This window comes from Chiloscyllium punctatum, chromosome 24 (assembly GCF_047496795.1).
Source record: "Chiloscyllium punctatum isolate Juve2018m chromosome 24, sChiPun1.3, whole genome shotgun sequence".
NCBI lineage: Eukaryota > Metazoa > Chordata > Chondrichthyes > Orectolobiformes > Hemiscylliidae > Chiloscyllium > Chiloscyllium punctatum.
Genome location: NC_092762.1, coordinates 63584288 through 63602536, shown reverse-complemented (window position 1 = coordinate 63602536; position 18249 = coordinate 63584288).

Below are 18249 nucleotides of genomic sequence, written 5' to 3'. Positions count from 1 at the left end.
TCCCCACGACAAGTGGTGAGTTCGATTGGTCCCTTCTCTATTGCCCCTTTTGGATATTGCTCGATCTCCTGCAAGTCTTACAATGCAAAAAGGAGGTGTAGTTGAAGAATATTGATCGTTGACAAGGAGGAGATTTCTGCAGAGTAGATACATGTGCAAATGCAATTTACTGATACCTGCTTTGCAGTATGATGGTGTCAGGCTATTCACAATGTTGCACGATACCAGAATCGATGAATCTGTCATGTTTAGGTGCTGTTTCATTCATGGTTTAGTGCACCTCATTCAGTTTGACAACTTTTTCATGGACAATAGCAACTTTCATTGTAATTGTACAATCAACCAGTGAAGTACAAGCCTAGACATCATGTCTTGCCACCACAGCCACAGGTCCCCCAACGTCTGCAGGGTGCTCTTGTAAATCACCAACAATTCACACAACAATAATCCCTGCACCATTCGCAACATGTTTTGCAGCGTTTTGTACAAAATCCTTCATATCTTGGATCGATTCATTTCAGTTACCTTCATAATAATGTGATCTTTTTCAACTACAGAAACTTCCACTGCAAGTACATTGAGCCCAACAACTTCACCGACCTCCACATCAGCTGGTGTCTCAACAAACACAATATCATCAACACCAACACTGTCCTCGACTGAAGTTTCAACAACTGAAGAAACCACGGTCACTCCAGCGGTTTCTTCAGCACCTGGTGGGTATACAAAAGCACACCTTTGAAGATTGCCTTTACAAACACTTTTGTATTACTTCAAGATGAAAGCTTCAGTAGTAAAAGCAACTCTGCATTTAGGTTGTGTCTTGCTAGTTGTATTTGACCAGAGACCATATTAGGCAACATCCTGGGTTGTTTGTGAGACTTAATAACAGGCCATGTTCTCTCTCATGGTATCTGGCAATATATCTGTGAAAAGCACTTGGAGTACAATCTCTGTTCAAATGTTTACACGTTGCTTCCTCCAAGTCTGTTTCCTAATAACGGTGGAAATACATTTTCATCACAGTGGCAGAAACATCGACTGCAAGTTCACAGACATCCACAGAAGCTCTGACATCTACATCGGCTTCTGCTTCAACAACCACAGCAGCAGAGACATCTGCCGCAAGCTCCATACAATCATCAACATCATCTGAGGGAACAACAGTGACATCACTCCACACGACAAGTGGTGAGTATGATTGCTCTCTTCTCTCGTGCACCTTTTGGACGTCACTCGATCTCCTGCAAGTCTTAAAATGCAGAAAGACGGTGTAATTGAGGAATATTGCTTGTTGACAAGGAGGAGATTTCTGCAGAGTAGAAGCATGTGCAAATGCAATTTACTGAGACCTGCTTTGCAGTATGATCGTGTCAGGCTAATCAGCATGTTGCACGACACCAGAATCTATGAATCTGTAATGTCGGGATTCATTTTCATTCATGGTTTTGGGCACCACATTCAGTTCATCAACTTTTCTATGCACCACAGCAACCATGAATGTAATTACACAGTCAACCACAGAAACACAAGTGTGGATATCATCCCCTGCCATCACAATCACAACTCCCCCAATATCTGCAAAACGCTTTCTTAAAGTTACAACAATTCACACAACAACAGTTCTTGCACCATTCACAACAAGTTTCACAATCGACAACAGCATTTTGTTCAAAGTCTTTCATATCTTGATCAAGTCTCTTCAGTTACCTTAATACTAATGTGACCTTATTCAGCAACAGAAACTTCCACTGCAAGTACGTTGAGCTCAACAACTTCACCGACCTCCACATCTGCTCTCGTCTCAACAAGCACAATACCATCAACATCAACACTGTCCTCGACTGAAGTTTCAACAACTGAAGAATCCACGGTCACTCCAGCGGTTTCTTCAACAACTGGTGAGTATACAAAAGCACACCTGTGAAGACTGCATTTACAAACACTGTTGCATTACTCAAAGATGAAAGCATTGATAGCAAAAGCAACTCTGCAGTTGGCTGCATGTTGCTGCTTGTACTTGCCCAGAGGTCATAATATGCAACATCCTGGGTTGTCTGCTGGTCTTTACAACAGCCCAGGTTATCTCTAGTAGTATTTGGCAGTATACGTACGAACAATACTCGCAATCTATTCCACATTGATTTCTACAAGTCCGTTCCCTAACGTCCATGTAAATTTCTTTTTCTCACAGCGACAGAAACATCGACTGTAAGTTCACAGACATCCACAGAAGCTCTGACCTCTACATCGGCTTCTGCTTCAACAACCACAGCAGCAGAGACATCTACTGCAAGCTCCACACAATCATCAACATCTGAAGGAACAACAGTGACATCACTCCCCACGACAAGTGGTGAGTTCGATTGGTCCCTTCTCTATTGCCCCTTTTGGATATTGCTCGATCTCCTGCAAGTCTTACAATGCAAAAAGGAGGTGTAGTTGAAGAATATTGATCGTTGACAAGGAGGAGATTTCTGCAGAGTAGATACATGTGCAAATGCAATTTAATGATACCTGCTTTGCAGTATGATGGTGTCAGGCTATTCACAATGTTGCACGATACCAGAATTGATGAATCTGTCATGTTTAGGTGCTGTTTCATTCATGGTTTAGTGCACCTCATTCAGTTTGTCAACTTTTTCATGGACAACAGCAACTTTCATTGTAATTGTACAATCAACCACTGAAGTACAAGCCTAGACATCATGTCTTGCCACCACAGCCACAGGTCCCCCAACGTCTGCAGGGTGCTCTTGTAAATCACCAACAATTCACACAACAATAATCCCTGCACCATTCGCAACAAGTTTTGCAGCGTTTTGTACAAAATCCTTCATATCTTGGATCGATTCATTTCAGTTACCTTCATAATAATGTGATCTTTTTCAACTACAGAAACTTCCACTGCAAGTACATTGAGCCCAACAACTTCACCGACCTCCACATCAGCTGGTGTCTCAACAAACACAATATCATCAACACCAACACTGTCCTCGACTGAAGTTTCAACAACTGAAGAAACCACGGTCACTCTAGCGGTTTCTTCAGCACCTGGTGGGTATACGAAAGCACACCTTTGAAGATTGCCTTTACAAACACTTTTGTATTACTTCAAGATGAAAGCTTCAGTAGTAAAAGCAACTCTGCATTTAGGTTGTGTCTTGCTAGTTGTATTTGACCAGAGACCATATTAGGCAACATCCTGGGTTGTCTGTGAGACTTAATAACAGGCCATGTTCTCTCTCATGGTATCTGGCAATATATCTGTGAAAAGCACTTGGAGTACAATCTCTGTTCAAATCTTTACACGTTGCTTCCTCCATGTCTGTTTCCTAATAACCGTGGAAATACATTTTCTTCACAGTGGCAGAAACATCGACTGCAAGTTCACAGACATCCACAGAAGCTCTGACATCTACATCGGCTTCTGCTTCAACAACCACAGCAGCAGAGACATCTGCCGCAAGCTCCATACAATCATCAACATCATCTGAGGGAACAACAGTGACATCACTCCACACGACAAGTGGTGAGTATGATTGCTCTCTTCTCTCGTGCACCTTTTGGACGTCACTCGATCTCCTGCAAGTCTTACAATGCAGAAAGACGGTGTAATTGAGGAATATTGCTTGTTGACAAGGAGGAGATTTCTGCAGAGTAGAAGCATGTGCAAATGCAATTTACTGAGACCTGCTTTGCAGTATGATCGTGTCAGGCTAATCAGCATGTTGCACGACACCAGAATCTATGAATCTGTAATGTCGGGATTCAATTTCATTCATGGTTTTGGGCACCACATTCAGTTCATCAACTTTTCTATGCACCACAGCAACCATGAATGTAATTACACAGTCAACCACAGAAACACAAGTGTGGATATCATCCCCTGCCATCACAATCACAACTCCCCCAATATCTGCAAAACGCTTTCTTAAAGTTACAACAATTCACACAACAACAGTTCTTGCACCATTCACAACAAGTTTCACAATCGACAACAGCATTTTGTTCAAAGTCTTTCATATCTTGATCAAGTCTCTTCAGTTACCTTAATACTAATGTGACCTTATTCAGCAACAGAAACTTCCACTGCAAGTACGTTGAGCTCAACAACTTCACCGACCTCCACATCTGCTCTCGTCTCAACAAGCACAATACCATCAACATCAACACTGTCCTCGACTGAAGTTTCAACAACTGAAGAATCCTCGGTCACTCCAGCGGTTTCTTCAACAACTGGTGAGTATACAAAAGCACACCTGTGAAGACTGCATTTACAAACACTGTTGCATTACTCAAAGATGAAAGCATTGATAGCAAAAGAAACTCTGCAGTTGGCTGCATGTTGCTGCTTGTACTTGCCCAGAGGTCATAATATGCAACATCCTGGGTTGTCTCCTGGTCTTTACAACAGCCCAGGTTATCTCTAGTAGTATTCGGCAGTATACGTACGAACAATACTCGCAATCTATTCCACATTGATTTCTACAAGTCCGTTCCCTAACGTCCATGTAAATTTCTTTTTCTCACAGCGACAGAAACATCGACTGTAAGTTCACAGACATCCACAGAAGCTCTGACCTCTACATCGGCTTCTGCTTCAACAACCACAGCAGCAGAGACATCTACTGCAAGCTCCACACAATCATCAACATCTGAAGGAACAACAGTGACATCACTCCCCACGACAAGTGGTGAGTTCGATTGGTCCCTTCTCTATTGCCCCTTTTGGATATTGCTCGATCTCCTGCAAGTCTTACAATGCAAAAAGGAGGTGTAGTTGAAGAATATTGATCGTTGACAAGGAGGAGATTTCTGCAGAGTAGATACATGTGCAAATGCAATTTACTGATACCTGCTTTGCAGTATGATGGTGTCAGGCTATTCACAATGTTGCACGATACCAGAATTGATGAATCTGTCATGTTTAGGTGCTGTTTCATTCATGGTTTAGTGCACCTCATTCAGTTTGTCAACTTTTTCATGGACAACAGCAACTTTCATTGTAATTGTACAATCAACCACTGAAGTACAAGCCTAGACATCATGTCTTGCCACCACAGCCACAGGTCCCCCAACGTCTGCAGGGTGCTCTTGTAAATCACCAACAATTCACACAACAATAATCCCTGCACCATTCGCAACAAGTTTTGCAGCGTTTTGTACAAAACCCTTCATATCTTGGATCGATTCATTTCAGTTACCTTCATAATAATGTGATCTTTTTCAACTACAGAAACTTCCACTGCAAGTACATTGAGCCCAACAACTTCACCGACCTCCACATCAGCTGGTGTCTCAACAAACACAATATCATCAACACCAACACTGTCCTCGACTGAAGTTTCAACAACTGAAGAAACCACGGTCACTCCAGCGGTTTCTTCAGCACCTGGTGGGTATACAAAAGCACACCTTTGAAGATTGCCTTTACAAACACTTTTGTATTACTTCAAGATGAAAGCTTCAGTAGTAAAAGCAACTCTGCATTTAGGTTGTGTCTTGCTAGTTGTATTTGACCAGAGACCATATTAGGCAACATCCTGGGTTGTCTGTGAGACTTAATAACAGGCCATGTTCTCTCTCATGGTATCTGGCAATATATCTGTGAAAAGCACTTGGAGTACAATCTCTGTTCAAATGTTTACACGTTGCTTCCTCCAAGTCTGTTTCCTAATAACCGTGGAAATACATTTTCATCACAGTGGCAGAAACATCGACTGCAAGTTCACAGACATCCACAGAAGCTCTGACATCTACATCGGCTTCTGCTTCAACAACCACAGCAGCAGAGACATCTGCCGCAAGCTCCATACAATCATCAACATCATCTGAGGGAACAACAGTGACATCACTCCACACGACAAGTGGTGAGTATGATTGCTCTCTTCTCTCGTGCACCTTTTGGACGTCACTCGATCTCATGCAAGTCTTACAATGCAGAAAGACGGTGTAATTGAGGAATATTGCTTGTTGACAAGGAGGAGATTTCTGCAGAGTAGAAGCATGTGCAAATGCAATTTACTGGGACCTGCTTTGCAGTATGATCGTGTCAGGCTAATCAGCATGTTGCACGACACTAGAATCTATGAATCTGTAATGTCGGGATTCATTTTCATTCATGGTTTTGGGCACCACATTCAGTTCATCAACTTTTCTATGCACCACAGCAACCATGAATGCAATTACACAGTCAACCACAGAAACACAAGTGTGGATATCATCCCCTGCCATCACAATCACAACTCCCCCAATATCTGCAAAACGCTTTCTTAAAGTTACAACAATTCACACAACAACAGTTCTTGCACCATTCACAACAAGTTTCACAATCGACAACAGCATTTTGTTCAAAGTCTTTCATATCTTGATCAAGTCTCTTCAGTTACCTTAATACTAATGTGACCTTATTCAGCAACAGAAACTTCCACTGCAAGTACGTTGAGCTCAACAACTTCACCGACCTCCACATCTGCTCTCGTCTCAACAAGCACAATACCATCAACATCAACACTGTCCTCGACTGAAGTTTCAACAACTGAAGAATCCTCGGTCACTCCAGCGGTTTCTTCAACAACTGGTGAGTATACAAAAGCACACCTGTGAAGACTGCATTTACAAACACTGTTGCATTACTCAAAGATGAAAGCATTGATAGCAAAAGCAACTCTGCAGTTGGCTGCATGTTGCTGCTTGTACTTGCCCAGAGGTCATAATATGCAACATCCTGGGTTGTCTCCTGGTCTTTACAACAGCCCAGGTTATCTCTAGTAGTATTTGGCAGTATACGTACGAACAATACTCGCAATCTATTCCACATTGATTTCTACAAGTCCGTTCCCTAACGTCCATGTAAATTTCTTTTTTTCACAGCGACAGAAACATCGACTGTAAGTTCACAGACATCCACAGAAGCTCTGACCTCTACATCGGCTTCTGCTTCAACAACCACAGCAGCAGAGACATCTACTGCAAGCTCCACACAATCATCAACATCTGAAGGAACAACAGTGACATCACTCCCCACGACAAGTGGTGAGTTCGATTGGTCCCTTCTCTATTGCCCCTTTTGGATATTGTTCGATCTCCTGCAAGTCTTACAATGCAAAAAGGAGGTGTAGTTGAAGAATATTGATCGTTGACAAGGAGGAGATTTCTGCAGAGTAGATACATGTGCAAATGCAATTTACTGATACCTGCTTTGCAGTATGATGGTGTCAGGCTATTCACAATGTTGCACGATACCAGAATTGATGAATCTGTCATGTTTAGGTGCTGTTTCATTCATGGTTTAGTGCACCTCATTCAGTTTGTCAACTTTTTCATGGACAACAGCAACTTTCATTGTAATTGTACAATCAACCACTGAAGTACAAGCCTAGACATCATGTCTTGCCACCACAGCCACAGGTCCCCCAACGTCTGCAGGGTGCTCTTGTAAATCACCAACAATTCACACAACAATAATCCCTGCACCATTCGCAACAAGTTTTGCAGCATTTTGTACAAAATCCTTCATATCTTGGATCGATTCATTTCAGTTACCTTCATAATAATGTGATCTTTTTCAACTACAGAAACTTCCACTGCAAGTACATTGAGCCCAACAACTTCACCGACCTCCACATCAGCTGGTGTCTCAACAAACACAATATCATCAACACCAACACTGTCCTCGACTGAAGTTTCAACAACTGAAGAAACCACGGTCACTCCAGCGGTTTCTTCAGCACCTGGTGGGTATACAAAAGCACACCTTTGAAGATTGCCTTTACAAACACTTTTGTATTACTTCAAGATGAAAGCTTCAGTAGTAAAAGCAACTCTGCATTTAGGTTGTGTCTTGCTAGTTGTATTTGACCAGAGACCATATTAGGCAACATCCTGGGTTGTCTGTGAGACTTAATAACAGGCCATGCTCTCTCTCATGGTATCTGGCAATATATCTGTGAAAAGCACTTGGAGTACAATCTCTGTTCAAATGTTTACACGTTGCTTCCTCCAAGTCTGTTTCCTAATAACCGTGGAAATACATTTTCATCACAGTGGCAGAAACATCGACTGCAAGTTCACAGACATCCACAGAAGCTCTGACATCTACATCGGCTTCTGCTTCAACAACCACAGCAGCAGAGACATCTGCCGCAAGCTCCATACAATCATCAACATCATCTGAGGGAACAACAGTGACATCACTCCACACGACAAGTGGTGAGTATGATTGCTCTCTTCTCTCGTGCACCTTTTGGACGTCACTCGATCTCCTGCAAGTCTTACAATGCAGAAAGACGGTGTAATTGAGGAATATTGCTTGTTGACAAGGAGGAGATTTCTGCAGAGTAGAAGCATGTGCAAATGCAATTTACTGAGACCTGCTTTGCAGTATGATCGTGTCAGGCTAATCAGCATGTTGCACGACACCAGAATCTATGAATCTGTAATGTCGGGATTCATTTTCATTCATGGTTTTGGGCACCACATTCAGTTCATCAACTTTTCTATGCACCACAGCAACCATGAATGCAATTACACAGTCAACCACAGAAACACAAGTGTGGATATCATCCCCTGCCATCACAATCACAACTCCCCCAATATCTGCAAAACGCTTTCTTAAAGTTACAACAATTCACACAACAACAGTTCTTGCACCATTCACAACAAGTTTCACAATCGACAACAGCATTTTGTTCAAAGTCTTTCATATCTTGATCAAGTCTCTTCAGTTACCTTAATACTAATGTGACCTTATTCAGCAACAGAAACTTCCACTGCAAGTACGTTGAGCTCAACAACTTCACCGACCTCCACATCTGCTCTCGTCTCAACAAGCACAATACCATCAACATCAACACTGTCCTCGACTGAAGTTTCAACAACTGAAGAATCCTCGGTCACTCCAGCGGTTTCTTCAACAACTGGTGAGTATACAAAAGCACACCTGTGAAGACTGCATTTACAAACACTGTTGCATTACTCAAAGATGAAAGCATTGATAGCAAAAGCAACTCTGCAGTTGGCTGCATGTTGCTGCTTGTACTTGCCCAGAGGTCATAATATGCAACATCCTGGGTTGTCTCCTGGTCTTTACAACAGCCCAGGTTATCTCTAGTAGTATTTGGCAGTATACGTACGAACAATACTCGCAATCTATTCCACATTGATTTCTACAAGTCCGTTCCCTAACGTCCATGTAAATTTCTTTTTTTCACATCGACAGAAACATCGACTGTAAGTTCACAGACATCCACAGAAGCTCTGACCTCTACATCGGCTTCTGCTTCAACAACCACAGCAGCAGAGACATCTACTGCAAGCTCCACACAATCATCAACATCTGAAGGAACAACAGTGACATCACTCCCCACGACAAGTGGTGAGTTCGATTGGTCCCTTCTCTATTGCCCCTTTTGGATATTGCTCGATCTCCTGCAAGTCTTACAATGCAAAAAGGAGGTGTAGTTGAAGAATATTGATCGTTGACAAGGAGGAGATTTCTGCAGAGTAGATACATGTGCAAATGCAATTTACTGATACCTGCTTTGCAGTATGATGGTGTCAGGCTATTCACAATGTTGCACGATACCAGAATTGATGAATCTGTCATGTTTAGGTGCTGTTTCATTCATGGTTTAGTGCACCTCATTCAGTTTGTCAACTTTTTCATGGACAACAGCAACTTTCATTGTAATTGTACAATCAACCACTGAAGTACAAGCCTAGACATCATGTCTTGCCACCACAGCCACAGGTCCCCCAACGTCTGCAGGGTGCTCTTGTAAATCACCAACAATTCACACAACAATAATCCCTGCACCATTCGCAACAAGTTTTGCAGCATTTTGTACAAAATCCTTCATATCTTGGATCGATTCATTTCAGTTACCTTCATAATAATGTGATCTTTTTCAACTACAGAAACTTCCACTGCAAGTACATTGAGCCCAACAACTTCACCGACCTCCACATCAGCTGGTGTCTCAACAAACACAATATCATCAACACCAACACTGTCCTCGACTGAAGTTTCAACAACTGAAGAAACCACGGTCACTCCAGCGGTCTCTTCAGCACCTGGTGGGTATACAAAAGCACACCTTTGAAGATTGCCTTTACAAACACTTTTGTATTACTTCAAGATGAAAGCTTCAGTAGTAAAAGCAACTCTGCATTTAGGTTGTGTCTTGCTAGTTGTATTTGACCAGAGACCATATTAGGCAACATCCTGGGTTGTCTGTGAGACTTAATAACAGGCCATGCTCTCTCTCATGGTATCTGGCAATATATCTGTGAAAAGCACTTGGAGTACAATCTCTGTTCAAATGTTTACACGTTGCTTCCTCCAAGTCTGTTTCCTAATAACCGTGGAAATACATTTTCATCACAGTGGCAGAAACATCGACTGCAAGTTCACAGACATCCACAGAAGCTCTGACATCTACATCGGCTTCTGCTTCAACAACCACAGCAGCAGAGACATCTGCCGCAAGCTCCATACAATCATCAACATCATCTGAGGGAACAACAGTGACATCACTCCACACGACAAGTGGTGAGTATGATTGCTCTCTTCTCTCGTGCACCTTTTGGACGTCACTCGATCTCCTGCAAGTCTTACAATGCAGAAAGACGGTGTAATTGAGGAATATTGCTTGTTGACAAGGAGGAGATTTCTGCAGAGTAGAAGCATGTGCAAATGCAATTTACTGAGACCTGCTTTGCAGTATGATCGTGTCAGGCTAATCAGCATGTTGCACGACACCAGAATCTATGAATCTGTAATGTCGGGATTCATTTTCATTCATGGTTTTGGGCACCACATTCAGTTCATCAACTTTTCTATGCACCACAGCAACCATGAATGTAATTACACAGTCAACCACAGAAACACAAGTGTGGATATCATCCCCTGCCATCACAATCACAACTCCCCCAATATCTGCAAAACGCTTTCTTAAAGTTACAACAATTCACACAACAACAGTTCTTGCACCATTCACAACAAGTTTCACAATCGACAACAGCATTTTGTTCAAAGTCTTTCATATCTTGATCAAGTCTCTTCAGTTACCTTAATACTAATGTGACCTTATTCAGCAACAGAAACTTCCACTGCAAATACGTTGAGCTCAACAACTTCACCGACCTCCACATCTGCTCTCGTCTCAACAAGCACAATACCATCAACATCAACACTGTCCTCGACTGAAGTTTCAACAACTGAAGAATCCTCGGTCACTCCAGCGGTTTCTTCAACAACTGGTGAGTATACAAAAGCACACCTGTGAAGACTGCATTTACAAACACTGTTGCATTACTCAAAGATGAAAGCATTGATAGCAAAAGCAACTCTGCAGTTGGCTGCATGTTGCTGCTTGTACTTGCCCAGAGGTCATAATATGCAACATCCTGGGTTGTCTCCTGGTCTTTACAACAGCCCAGGTTATCTCTAGTAGTATTTGGCAGTATACGTACGAACAATACTCGCAATCTATTCCACATTGATTTCTACAAGTCCGTTCCCTAACGTCCATGTAAATTTCTTTTTCTCACAGCGACAGAAACATCGACTGTAAGTTCACAGACATCCACAGAAGCTCTGACCTCTACATCGGCTTCTGCTTCAACAACCACAGCAGCAGAGACATCTACTGCAAGCTCCACACAATCATCAACATCTGAAGGAACAACAGTGACATCACTCCCCACGACAAGTGGTGAGTTCGATTGGTCCCTTCTCTATTGCCCCTTTTGGATATTGCTCGATCTCCTGCAAGTCTTACAATGCAAAAAGGAGGTGTAGTTGAAGAATATTGATCGTTGACAAGGAGGAGATTTCTGCAGAGTAGATACATGTGCAAATGCAATTTAATGATACCTGCTTTGCAGTATGATGGTGTCAGGCTATTCACAATGTTGCACGATACCAGAATTGATGAATCTGTCATGTTTAGGTGCTGTTTCATTCATGGTTTAGTGCACCTCATTCAGTTTGTCAACTTTTTCATGGACAACAGCAACTTTCATTGTAATTGTACAATCAACCACTGAAGTACAAGCCTAGACATCATGTCTTGCCACCACAGCCACAGGTCCCCCAACGTCTGCAGGGTGCTCTTGTAAATCACCAACAATTCACACAACAATAATCCCTGCACCATTCGCAACAAGTTTTGCAGCGTTTTGTACAAAATCCTTCATATCTTGGATCGATTCATTTCAGTTACCTTCATAATAATGTGATCTTTTTCAACTACAGAAACTTCCACTGCAAGTACATTGAGCCCAACAACTTCACCGACCTCCACATCAGCTGGTGTCTCAACAAACACAATATCATCAACACCAACACTGTCCTCGACTGAAGTTTCAACAACTGAAGAAACCACGGTCACTCTAGCGGTTTCTTCAGCACCTGGTGGGTATACGAAAGCACACCTTTGAAGATTGCCTTTACAAACACTTTTGTATTACTTCAAGATGAAAGCTTCAGTAGTAAAAGCAACTCTGCATTTAGGTTGTGTCTTGCTAGTTGTATTTGACCAGAGACCATATTAGGCAACATCCTGGGTTGTCTGTGAGACTTAATAACAGGCCATGTTCTCTCTCATGGTATCTGGCAATATATCTGTGAAAAGCACTTGGAGTACAATCTCTGTTCAAATGTTTACACGTTGCTTCCTCCATGTCTGTTTCCTAATAACCGTGGAAATACATTTTCTTCACAGTGGCAGAAACATCGACTGCAAGTTCACAGACATCCACAGAAGCTCTGACATCTACATCGGCTTCTGCTTCAACAACCACAGCAGCAGAGACATCTGCCGCAAGCTCCATACAATCATCAACATCATCTGAGGGAACAACAGTGACATCACTCCACACGACAAGTGGTGAGTATGATTGCTCTCTTCTCTCGTGCACCTTTTGGACGTCACTCGATCTCCTGCAAGTCTTACAATGCAGAAAGACGGTGTAATTGAGGAATATTGCTTGTTGACAAGGAGGAGATTTCTGCAGAGTAGAAGCATGTGCAAATGCAATTTACTGAGACCTGCTTTGCAGTATGATCGTGTCAGGCTAATCAGCATGTTGCACGACACCAGAATCTATGAATCTGTAATGTCGGGATTCATTTTCATTCATGGTTTTGGGCACCACATTCAGTTCATCAACTTTTCTATGCACCACAGCAACCATGAATGTAATTACACAGTCAACCACAGAAACACAAGTGTGGATATCATCCCCTGCCATCACAATCACAACTCCCCCAATATCTGCAAAACGCTTTCTTAAAGTTACAACAATTCACACAACAACAGTTCTTGCACCATTCACAACAAGTTTCACAATCGACAACAGCATTTTGTTCAAAGTCTTTCATATCTTGATCAAGTCTCTTCAGTTACCTTAATACTAATGTGACCTTATTCAGCAACAGAAACTTCCACTGCAAGTACGTTGAGCTCAACAACTTCACCGACCTCCACATCTGCTCTCGTCTCAACAAGCACAATACCATCAACATCAACACTGTCCTCGACTGAAGTTTCAACAACTGAAGAATCCTCGGTCACTCCAGCGGTTTCTTCAACAACTGGTGAGTATACAAAAGCACACCTGTGAAGACTGCATTTACAAACACTGTTGCATTACTCAAAGATGAAAGCATTGATAGCAAAAGCAACTCTGCAGTTGGCTGCATGTTGCTGCTTGTACTTGCCCAGAGGTCATAATATGCAACATCCTGGGTTGTCTGCTGGTCTTTACAACAGCCCAGGTTATCTCTAGTAGTATTTGGCAGTATACGTACGAACAATACTCGCAATCAATTCCACATTGATTTCTACAAGTCCGTTCCCTAACGTCCATGTAAATTTCTTTTTCTCACAGCGACAGAAACATCGACTGTAAGTTCACAGACATCCACAGAAGCTCTGACCTCTACATCGGCTTCTGCTTCAACAACCACAGCAGCAGAGACATCTACTGCAAGCTCCACACAATCATCAACATCTGAAGGAACAACAGTGACATCACTCCCCACGACAAGTGGTGAGTTCGATTGGTCCCTTCTCTATTGCCCCTTTTGGATATTGCTCGATCTCCTGCAAGTCTTACAATGCAAAAAGGAGGTGTAGTTGAAGAATATTGATCGTTGACAAGGAGGAGATTTCTGCAGAGTAGATACATGTGCAAATGCAATTTACTGATACCTGCTTTGCAGTATGATGGTGTCAGGCTATTCACAATGTTGCACGATACCAGAATTGATGAATCTGTCATGTTTAGGTGCTGTTTCATTCATGGTTTAGTGCACCTCATTCAGTTTGTCAACTTTTTCATGGACAACAGCAACTTTCATTGTAATTGTACAATCAACCACTGAAGTACAAGCCTAGACATCATGTCTTGCCACCACAGCCACAGGTCCCCCAACGTCTGCAGGGTGCTCTTGTAAATCACCAACAATTCACACAACAATAATCCCTGCACCATTCGCAACAAGTTTTGCAGCATTTTGTACAAAATCCTTCATATCTTGGATCGATTCATTTCAGTTACCTTCATAATAATGTGATCTTTTTCAACTACAGAAACTTCCACTGCAAGTACATTGAGCCCAACAACTTCACCGACCTCCACATCAGCTGGTGTCTCAACAAACACAATATCATCAACACCAACACTGTCCTCGACTGAAGTTTCAACAACTGAAGAAACCACGGTCACTCCAGCGGTTTCTTCAGCACCTGGTGGGTATACAAAAGCACACCTTTGAAGATTGCCTTTACAAACACTTTTGTATTACTTCAAGATGAAAGCTTCAGTAGTAAAAGCAACTCTGCATTTAGGTTGTGTCTTGCTAGTTGTATTTGACCAGAGACCATATTAGGCAACATCCTGGGTTGTCTGTGAGACTTAATAACAGGCCATGCTCTCTCTCATGGTATCTGGCAATATATCTGTGAAAAGCACTTGGAGTACAATCTCTGTTCAAATGTTTACACGTTGCTTCCTCCAAGTCTGTTTCCTAATAACCGTGGAAATACATTTTCATCACAGTGGCAGAAACATCGACTGCAAGTTCACAGACATCCACAGAAGCTCTGACATCTACATCGGCTTCTGCTTCAACAACCACAGCAGCAGAGACATCTGCCGCAAGCTCCATACAATCATCAACATCATCTGAGGGAACAACAGTGACATCACTCCACACGACAAGTGGTGAGTATGATTGCTCTCTTCTCTCGTGCACCTTTTGGACGTCACTCGATCTCCTGCAAGTCTTACAATGCAGAAAGACGGTGTAATTGAGGAATATTGCTTGTTGACAAGGAGGAGATTTCTGCAGAGTAGAAGCATGTGCAAATGCAATTTACTGAGACCTGCTTTGCAGTATGATCGTGTCAGGCTAATCAGCATGTTGCACGACACCAGAATCTATGAATCTGTAATGTCGGGATTCATTTTCATTCATGGTTTTGGGCACCACATTCAGTTCATCAACTTTTCTATGCACCACAGCAACCATGAATGCAATTACACAGTCAACCACAGAAACACAAGTGTGGATATCATCCCCTGCCATCACAATCACAACTCCCCCAATATCTGCAAAACGCTTTCTTAAAGTTACAACAATTCACACAACAACAGTTCTTGCACCATTCACAACAAGTTTCACAATCGACAACAGCATTTTGTTCAAAGTCTTTCATATCTTGATCAAGTCTCTTCAGTTACCTTAATACTAATGTGACCTTATTCAGCAACAGAAACTTCCACTGCAAGTACGTTGAGCTCAACAACTTCACCGACCTCCACATCTGCTCTCGTCTCAACAAGCACAATACCATCAACATCAACACTGTCCTCGACTGAAGTTTCAACAACTGAAGAATCCTCGGTCACTCCAGCGGTTTCTTCAACAACTGGTGAGTATACAAAAGCACACCTGTGAAGACTGCATTTACAAACACTGTTGCATTACTCAAAGATGAAAGCATTGATAGCAAAAGCAACTCTGCAGTTGGCTGCATGTTGCTGCTTGTACTTGCCCAGAGGTCATAATATGCAACATCCTGGGTTGTCTCCTGGTCTTTACAACAGCCCAGGTTATCTCTAGTAGTATTTGGCAGTATACGTACGAACAATACTCGCAATCTATTCCACATTGATTTCTACAAGTCCGTTCCCTAACGTCCATGTAAATTTCTTTTTCTCACAGCGACAGAAACATCGACTGTAAGTTCACAGACATCCACAGAAGCTCTGACCTCTACATCGGCTTCTGCTTCAACAACCACAGCAGCAGAGACATCTACTGCAAGCTCCACACAATCATCAACATCTGAAGGAACAACAGTGACATCACTCCCCACGACAAGTGGTGAGTTCGATTGGTCCCTTCTCTATTGCCCCTTTTGGATATTGCTCGATCTCCTGCAAGTCTTACAATGCAAAAAGGAGGTGTAGTTGAAGAATATTGATCGTTGACAAGGAGGAGATTTCTGCAGAGTAGATACATGTGCAAATGCAATTTAATGATACCTGCTTTGCAGTATGATGGTGTCAGGCTATTCACAATGTTGCACGATACCAGAATTGATGAATCTGTCATGTTTAGGTGCTGTTTCATTCATGGTTTAGTGCACCTCATTCAGTTTGTCAACTTTTTCATGGACAACAGCAACTTTCATTGTAATTGTACAATCAACCACTGAAGTACAAGCCTAGACATCATGTCTTGCCACCACAGCCACAGGTCCCCCAACGTCTGCAGGGTGCTCTTGTAAATCACCAACAATTCACACAACAATAATCCCTGCACCATTCGCAACAAGTTTTGCAGCGTTTTGTACAAAATCCTTCATATCTTGGATCGATTCATTTCAGTTACCTTCATAATAATGTGATCTTTTTCAACTACAGAAACTTCCACTGCAAGTACATTGAGCCCAACAACTTCACCGACCTCCACATCAGCTGGTGTCTCAACAAACACAATATCATCAACACCAACACTGTCCTCGACTGAAGTTTCAACAACTGAAGAAACCACGGTCACTCTAGCGGTTTCTTCAGCACCTGGTGGGTATACGAAAGCACACCTTTGAAGATTGCCTTTACAAACACTTTTGTATTACTTCAAGATGAAAGCTTCAGTAGTAAAAGCAACTCTGCATTTAGGTTGTGTCTTGCTAGTTGTATTTGACCAGAGACCATATTAGGCAACATCCTGGGTTGTCTGTGAGACTTAATAACAGGCCATGTTCTCTCTCATGGTATCTGGCAATATATCTGTGAAAAGCACTTGGAGTACAATCTCTGTTCAAATGTTTACACGTTGCTTCCTCCATGTCTGTTTCCTAATAACCGTGGAAATACATTTTCTTCACAGTGGCAGAAACATCGACTGCAAGTTCACAGACATCCACAGAAGCTCTGACATCTACATCGGCTTCTGCTTCAACAACCACAGCAGCAGAGACATCTGCCGCAAGCTCCATACAATCATCAACATCATCTGAGGGAACAACAGTGACATCACTCCACACGACAAGTGGTGAGTATGATTGCTCTCTTCTCTCGTGCACCTTTTGGACGTCACTCGATCTCCTGCAAGTCTTACAATGCAGAAAGACGGTGTAATTGAGGAATATTGCTTGTTGACAAGGAGGAGATTTCTGCAGAGTAGAAGCATGTGCAAATGCAATTTACTGAGACCTGCTTTGCAGTATGATCGTGTCAGGCTAATCAGCATGTTGCACGACACCAGAATCTATGAATCTGTAATGTCGGGATTCATTTTCATTCATGGTTTTGGGCACCACATTCAGTTCATCAACTTTTCTATGCACCACAGCAACCATGAATGTAATTACACAGTCAACCACAGAAACACAAGTGTGGATATCATCCCCTGCCATCACAATCACAACTCCCCCAATATCTGCAAAACGCTTTCTTAAAGTTACAACAATTCACACAAGAACAGTTCTTGCACCATTCACAACAAGTTTCACAATCGACAACAGCATTTTGTTCAAAGTCTTTCATATCTTGATCAAGTCTCTTCAGTTACCTTAATACTAATGTGACCTTATTCAGCAACAGAAACTTCCACTGCAAATACGTTGAGCTCAACAACTTCACCGACCTCCACATCTGCTCTCGTCTCAACAAGCACAATACCATCAACATCAACACTGTCCTCGACTGAAGTTTCAACAACTG